Raw genomic sequence first — 8,988 nt, 5'->3', positions numbered from 1 at the left:
CACACACACACACACTCATACTATATTATAAAACATTTGACAAAAACTCTTAAAACTCATTTTTTATGCATGAAGTATTGTTTATTGATGCATATTACTTAAAATTCAAGATTACAAATAAATTGTGCGTAAATACAATTTATTAAAGCTTTATGTTTGAATCCGTATAACTAACTGCATATAAACATAATTAAGAGGATAAACATCGCATTTTAAATATAAAAAAAATTAAAATATAATTAGAATAATCATTGAATTCTAACAAAATACTTAATTGTTATCTTTATAAAAAATAGATTATTGAACAAAAAAAAAATGAATCAAAAAATACATTAAAAAATAAAATTTAAATAGTTAGTTTGGTACTAAAATCAATACTTTTTTCAATTCTTTATGATATCTTCATATTTATATCTTGTTCAAAAATAAAAACATTATTACTTTCTCAAAACCATATAAAATTGTATTATAACATCGACCGAGACAAAAAAAACAAAACATTAAAATCGAGATGTATCTCGCTGTATTGTGCGAGTACCTTTCTAATATATATTTGAAGATGTTTATTTGAGAAGTGGTAAACATTTGAGAAGTAAAAGAAGTTATCCTATCCCTTCGTACCATCAAGATTGGTCAAGGTTTATATATCAAGTTGAAGAAAGTGGATTGTATAACCATTAAGAGAGAAAGGATCATTTGCCAAAGAAAACATGTATTTTTTTTAAATGTATTTTAGCTATTAATTGATTATTTAATATGATAAGGGTATAAAATAAAAGATTGAAAAAGGATGGGAAGTAAATTTAAAAACCACTAAATTATTTGAAAGGTTAAAAGTGCAAGTGATTTTCAACTACCATTCTCTTGGTGTGGAATGGTTTATTTCTTACTTTTATCATTTAAACTCCCTAAAGATTTAATGTTTATGATTTTCACCCAAAATATCTAATGGTTTCACTTTAAAAAACTTATGGTTTTACACACACACACACATATATATATATATATATATATATATATATATATATACCTTAAAATTTTCACACTTAGGCCCTACATTTTTATGATTTTATGGGCAACCATACCCCAAAAACTAGGTACGCCCTGAAGGGAAGGGGAGGCTTGCCAGAGGGGAAAGTGGTGGGCGGGAATAAGTTAACTCTTAAAGATAAACATAAATAGAATTAAGATATAAACAAAATTAAAGGTAAAAAGACTAAAGTACCCCCCTTGTTTAACTGGGTTAACAAGATTTTTGTCATTCCGTTAGAGGAAGGGACTCAATAAGCGTGGAAATGTCAACCAAGAGTACCATATCTATATTCATTTTGATGTTCGGACTTGGGACCACTCTGGGTAGAAAGTGTAAACCACATGAACCAAATCCATAATTTACTCTTTTATTTTATTTAAATTTTAACGTCGACTAACATTTTTTAAATAAGATTCAGGCTTGAAACCGACAAATTAAAATTTCAGAGGGTGAGTATGAGGCCGCAAGACATAGAAGGATTTGCAAGCTACGATAACGGAGAATGAGGTTTTATTTTAATGCATTTATATACTAATCTTTTATTATTAAATAACATGAAAAAAAAAGACCAGATTGACTTCGTATTACTAGCAAATGAGGTACATGACAAACTTAACGACCCCACTAAATATTAAATTATTAATCAAGAAGAAAACCGTAAACGAAAATGAAACATTAACAACTATTTTTATAATTTCAAAAAATCAGTAACCATCATCATAATTTATTAATAATATCTATATTATTTTATAAACCATATTTATCAAAAGTCTTAAAAACAAATTTTTAATGCTCAAAGTACTAACATTTATGTACAAAGTCTTAAAAACAACCCATAATAAATTAAGTACTACCACTTTATGCATTCAATCTTAAAATCTTTTAATCTACAATTAAAATAACATATAGTACAAGTTACTAATGCACATCATTATCTCTTTTTTTTTCATGTTCCCAAGGTACTTTTGACATCTTTCACTCATGCCTTCACTCTCTCATACCTCTATGTCTTTTCATCATCCCCAAGGTGAGATTCAAATTGATATTCATCATGAGTTATTAAAAGTTCTCTCATTCATCTCTTATTCTTTGCTTATGGTGTTAATCGAATACATTTGTGGAGTCATTTAAATATGTTGATTTTAAATATATTGAATTTTAAATTGTCATACAATTTTTTTTCATCGTTAAATCTTCTCTAATAAAATCAATGAAACTTCAAAATCATTAAAATTCATGATTTCCACCGCATCATACGAATACACAACTAGTAAATAAAAAATAAAGCGGTAAAAGCTTGAAGATTTATTTGGTACATGTGGTTTTGAAAACCCAAAACAATCCTAAAATATTGCTGCCAAAATCACCGGTAATCATTTTTCCTTTTTTATCGACTGAATCTTGACTTTTCTTTTTTCTTTTTCGTTTTTTCAAAAAGTAATAATAAATAATTATAATTAAAAAAGAAAATTAGATTCGCACGCCAATATTATTTAAGCAACAACTTACAAGCAGTTGACAGTTACCGAAGTAACTATTAATATTGCAAAGTTAAAGTTTTCAGAATATCAATTAAAATAAATTTTTTAACTACTAGAAGGGTACTTCGTACAATGTAGCGAAATATATCTTGATTTTAATGTTTTGTTTTTTTTCTTTTTTTGTCTCAGTTGATGTTATAATACGGTTTTATGTAGGTAAGAAAACGATAATATTTTTATTTTTAATAAAATATAAATATGAAAATATCATAAAAAAGTGAAAAAAATACTGGTATTGGTATCAAACTAACTATTTAAAATTTCTTCTTTTTCGTGTATTTTTTTAATTCATTTATTTTATTTTTGGTTTAATAATATAGTTTTTTATAAAGATGATAATTTAGTGTTTTGTTAGAAGTCCATGACTATCCTATTTGTATTTTAGATTTTTTATATTTAAAATGAGATATTTATCATCTATTTGATTATGTTTATCTGCACTTAGTTACACGAATTCAACATGAAGCTTTAATAAGTTGTACTTACGCATAATTTACTTGTAATATTGAATTTTAAGTAATATGCATTAATAAATGATACTTCATGCATGAAAAATAATTTTTAAGAGTTTTTGTCAGATGCTTTATATTATAGTATAGATAATTTTTGTGTTGTTGATTTTAATTTTTTTTATCTCTACCTAATTTATTTAATATTATCATCATAATTGTAGAAATTAAAAAATGTATATTTGATAATTGTAAGAGCATTTTCAACAACTATGTTAATATAAAAAATTATTAAAAAAAAGAGATGGTAAAAATCTCTAAAACTCTATATTTTTAAGAGAGAAAAATAATATTTTATTCTTTTTCACCAATAAAAATATTAAAATTAAGTGTTTAAGAGAGATAAATGATATTTTATTAAATATATTGAATACTTTAATGATATAATTTGCTAAAATAGAATAACTGTTGGAGTTTGATGTAATTTTTTTCTTTTTTTTAGTGGATTTTAGTGTCTGATACTTTATCTTTGAAAAATTGTAACATAATTGTTGGAAATATTTTAAATACTTGTAATTATTGTGTTTGATATAAATTTTTACAATAAGTATTTTATTTATTAGATCGAGGCAAATATATGTATAAGTTTGAGTATAACTTTTTCTCTTTGTGTTTTTTCGCAAATGTAATAACTATTTGAATAAACTACAAATTTGGTTCTATGGTTTGTCGAAAATAACACTTTTCATTTTTATAGTTTTGAAATTATAAGATAACCATGGTAATTTTCAAAAACTTTCGAATTTGGTCCATTCTTCTAATGGCCATTAAAAATTCCATTAAACGAGAAATATTTTCGTCTTTTTATCATTTTTTTGTTTTTTACTCACTCAAAATTTGCAGGAGTTCAAAATCATAAAATCGATCTTTGTCGTGTAAAAGACGATGAAGTAATAAAAATGTCTTTCATTTGACAAACGATCGCTAGAGAATGAGATCAAAACTGGAACATCTCTGCAAACCACGATAATTATCTTATAATTTTAAAATTATAGGGACAAAAAATGTTGTTTTCTACAAACCACATGGACCAAATGTGTAGTTTACTCATTTGCTTCAATAAAAAATAAATCTAAGCGATTAACATTTTGTATATTAGAGTTGTTGAAATATAAAAACAACTAATGGTAACCACAATGTGGTGTCTAATTGGTTTGAGCATGGCTTAAAAGATTAAAACTTAAAAATACCAGGAGGTCTTAGGTTCAAATCTAAAGAGGAATAAAAATCTTCTTGTGGCCGCGGAGGTTCAAATGCGGTAACTCCAGGCTATCTACAAAGCAAGTGGTCGCCCTGAGATTAGTCAGCTCGCATAGCGGGTTAGATATCCAGGTTAATAAAAAAATAATGGAATTTGAAAAACTTGAGGATATTTTTCATTTTCTTCCACCATGCGGTTTTCTTTTCTAGTTTATGTTTCATTACGGTGAATATTTCGTGTATCAATCAATTATAATTGGTATTCAAAATTTTATAATATATATCTGGTATTTTTTTTTTTGGTTTGTACAGTTTCCTACCAACATCGTAAAAGTTGAATTTACAAATTTATCTATATTAACATCTTTCTTTACCAACTAGAGTTGGATGCATTAGAATCGTCGAACATTCAAATAACATGTTGACATGTATTGTACCACTTATCCCTATTTATACAAACTTTTAAATAACTTTCATAAATACAAGCGAACATTGAGGAGAAATGATGTACAGTGGAGGTGTGGGTGAGTCATTAAGATTGTTAGGCTTAGACATATGAAATCAATCAAGTTCCGTAATTTCATCCATATTATAATTTAGCAAGATTGATAATAAGATAATCTAAAATTTAAAAATCAAAAATCAAAACATGTTGTATTTTTTATTAAACTTTAATTAATTAATTAATAGTTAAATAAATAAGTCGGTATGGTTCGGTATTACCATGGTACACGACTTATAATATCATGTACTAACAAAGTTTAGATAGTTGGTACGATACTACCAACCAATTAAATTAGTATCGACTAAATTGATTACAGTTGATATGAGAATTGGTTGGTTTGTCTATGTACAAAATTGACAAGATAAGGTAAGTGGAGTGATGCCTTTTGCCATTAAGCATTTTGGTAACAACTCCTAAGTCTCCTTTAGCTGGGCTCGAGTCTAAGGAATGTTTGCCAAATATTTATCAGGTAAGCGCTTACCAATAAGAACCACAACCCTCATTTACTTTGTCGGATAATATTATTGATCATCAAAATGAAATTATTTGTAAGCATCTTTATCCGGTAAATGTTGATTATGTAAGTGTCATCTCTTATATAAGAGGGTAAATTTGTATGTCATATCATATGTATAATTAGGGGTGAGCAGCGGAATCGGGTACCCGTTTGCGGAACCGGAACCGCCTTGGAACCGCCGGTTCAGGAACCAGAACCGATATGAGTGGTTCCGGTTCCGGTTCCTAAAATACGGAACCGATTGAGAACAGTTCCGGTTCCGGTTGTCAGTTTTTTGGAACCGTTACCCGCCGGGTACCCGGAACCAGCGGTTGTTTTTCAATAAAAAAATAATTGATTTTTTTCAATTCCAAATTTATATTAAGTTACATCTTCAAATGACGCGGTCATCTTCATCCTTCATCTACTTTCTAGTTCTACTAAACTACAGTTCGTAGTATGTAATCGTTAAGTTTTGAACATTTACAATTATAGTATATAATCGTTAAACTTTGAACATTTTCTATTAGTCTATTATGGTTTGTAATCGTTAAAACAATATTTGTAACCATTATTCCGTATAATTTGTATTCTTGTTTATTTAATTTAGTGTTTTGGCAATATTTTATTTTTATTTCTAAATAACAAAATTTTAATATTTTAGGAAGCCGGTACCCGGAACCGGAACGGGTACCCGGAACCGGTTCCCGGCGGTTCCGTTTCCGGTTCCAAAAATTCAATAACCGTTCTAACCGGTTCCGGTTCCAATATTTCAAGAACCGCCGGTTCCGGTTCCAATATCTCAAGAACCGCCGGTTCCGGTTCCGGTTCCTATAAAAAAGGGCGGGTACCCGCCTATGCTCACCCCTATGTATAATTATATATACACATATTTTTTCTATTTATATTCAAATAATATGACATTATAAAATTTTACATTCATGTTAGAACAAGAACAATCACATATATATATATATATATATATATATGTGTGTGTGTGTGTGTGTGTGTGTGTTAATTGCTATTATAAAAATAGTTTGTGACCAAATATTCAAAATAGAACGTGGAAAGGTTTTAAAATTTCGTTTTATCCTTCGGTTCATAACATACATGAATCCATGAAATTGTGAGTCATGTGATTAGCTGAGCATTCAAAAGTTAAAAGTATAAAAACACAAAAATTAATATTAAAATTATGCTTTTAAAAAAATAAAAAATTGAAAAAAGTCGCGCCTTAAAAAAACGCGCATATACATTGGTCCGCCCCTGCAAGAGAGTTATAACAAAATAAACTTGTATAAGCTATGAGTTAGATTACAGTAAGAAGAGATGTTATGATGAGAAAAGCAAGAATAGATATCCATCGTTTGATCAATCGTTATTGAATATCAACATTAATAAGGTATACCTAGATGCACCAGATCAATCCCTTTATAAAGCGCAATTCATGAATATGTATGAAATTCAAAATGATTAAGGGTTCAGATCTCTCCTTACCATAACTTTTCTTCTCATACGACCATAAACATTTACCTACAAGCTAAACCAACACATATATAAATCGAGCCAAACCTCAAACACCTTATAGAAGCCAACTCATGAGCTAAATGAGAATCAATTAATTTTCTTATCAAAAAGCGTAGAGCCAAGGTGTCGGCTTGGCTTGGCTTGGCTTGGCTTGAGATTGAACATGGATGCATTTCCAAAAAATGCATGTGTTTTATGGGAGATATATGTAGACATGCATGCTTTGTCGGGTTGAAGTAATTAAAGTTAATGATGCCAATTAACATTAAACAAATAATTTATAAAGCAAACCGATCACGTTAACCGCTATGTTTGTGCGGATTAAGGTTGGATTAGGGACCACTTAAGTCCACACTTATGTTAATCAACATGGTTCCAATCAAACACAACACTTTAATTGACTAAACACTTCAAAATTGTCGTAATTTTAAAGTAAAAAAGATGCTACCAAGATCTCGTTTATGTTTATAATTATTTTTTTAATAATTAATTAGCCTTTGCACGTGGGGTGAAACATTAAAAAGAGAAAGAAAAAAAAAAAAGGTTTTTTAATGACCTTTTTTCATTTTATTATATGATATTTTATTAACAAAAATCTATTTCTTTACCAATTTCAATAAATCATAATTAAACGAAAATATGTTATTTTGCATCGAGTATAGATTCGAAAAGTGCATATCAAGCATCGATGCCTCTTGATCTAATTACTCCTTTCTTTATTTTATTAATACATTAATGGGTTTTTTTATCAACTGCTTATTGAATAAGCTGTTTGTCATCAAAAGAAAGTTTTCTTCATTTACTTTATCATGTAATATTATCGGTCATTAAAATTGGTAAAAATCGTCTTTTTTCTTATTTAGCGGGTAAGATTTTCGATCCTTATTATTGATAAGGATATTTATATTTTCTGTAAATTTGTTTATATAAATATGTGCGTCTTTTAATTACGATTGATTACTCTTAAAATAATATAATTTTGTTTTTTATTTTATTATTACTCTTCCGAAAATAATACATTTTTAAAAGTTATTTTTTCAATTTGAAAAATATAATCAGGTAATCAATTATTTAAAGCCATGAATAATTAAGTAATTTTAATAATTATATAAATAATTGATTATATTACAATAATTTTTTTCTTGATTATTCACATTTAGGAGTTGTTAAAAACCGAAATCGAATATGAGCCGAAATCATGAATTATAGTGAGATTTATGAACCTTTTTTTGCGTTTGTGAGTTGGTATCTTCCCGCATACACCAAGTGACTTAAATATAGCGTATAGAAGGTAAATGAGACCAAAAAAAAAAGTCAAAAATGAAAAATAACGATCATATGAACGTTGGGCAACAACTATAAAACGGTAATTTTTTTGAAAAATTGGGTTTGTCCTAGGCCCGACCGGGCCTTGTTTTTTGACGAAAACCGTAACCGCACGTTAACCAACGGTCCCAAACCAGTCAAATCGATTCGAGACCAGGCCAGTCCCAAATCGATTCCGGTCCCCCCGGTCTCAAGCCCGACCAACCCATTTGACCATATCTATTCCAAACATCCATAAATGATTATTATCGATTTCAAATCATGGGCTTAAACATTAGTTCAACAACCCTCCTTGTAAGCATATAACACAATTAGGAGGTCCAATAGCTCACATTTGGGCTTTATAATGGGCCGGCATCCAATAGGCCTAATGAGGTTTATAGTAACTTGTCATAGGGCAGGGCTGTTTGGTAACGATTTAAATAATAATATAGCATACTAGCACAGGGGTATAAATGATATCAGACAACTCGCGAGCTATTCGAGATTGACTTGGTTAAAACTCGGTCAACACTCTATCGAATAGGCTCAGCTCAAACTCGAACTCGACATATTAACGAGTCGAGTAGAGCTATCAATACTCGATTAGAAAAGCTCGTGAGATCTTCAATTTTTTTATATATATAATCAGTTTCTTGATATAATACTAGAAGCGTACTCGTGCAATGCAGCGAGACACATCGTGATTTTAATATTTCATTTTATTCTTTATCTCAGTCGATGTTATAATATGACTGTATGTGATTTCGAGAAAACGATGATGTTTTTATTTTTGAATAAAATATATGTTTGAAGATATCATAAAAATTTGACAAAAATATATCGATATTAGTATCAAATTAACTATTTGA

Source organism: Cynara cardunculus, assembly GCF_001531365.2.
Source record: "Cynara cardunculus var. scolymus isolate 2C chromosome LG 15, CcrdV1, whole genome shotgun sequence".
NCBI classification, from domain to species: Eukaryota; Viridiplantae; Streptophyta; class Magnoliopsida; order Asterales; family Asteraceae; genus Cynara; species Cynara cardunculus.
Note: the sequence above shows the minus strand (reverse complement) of the source record.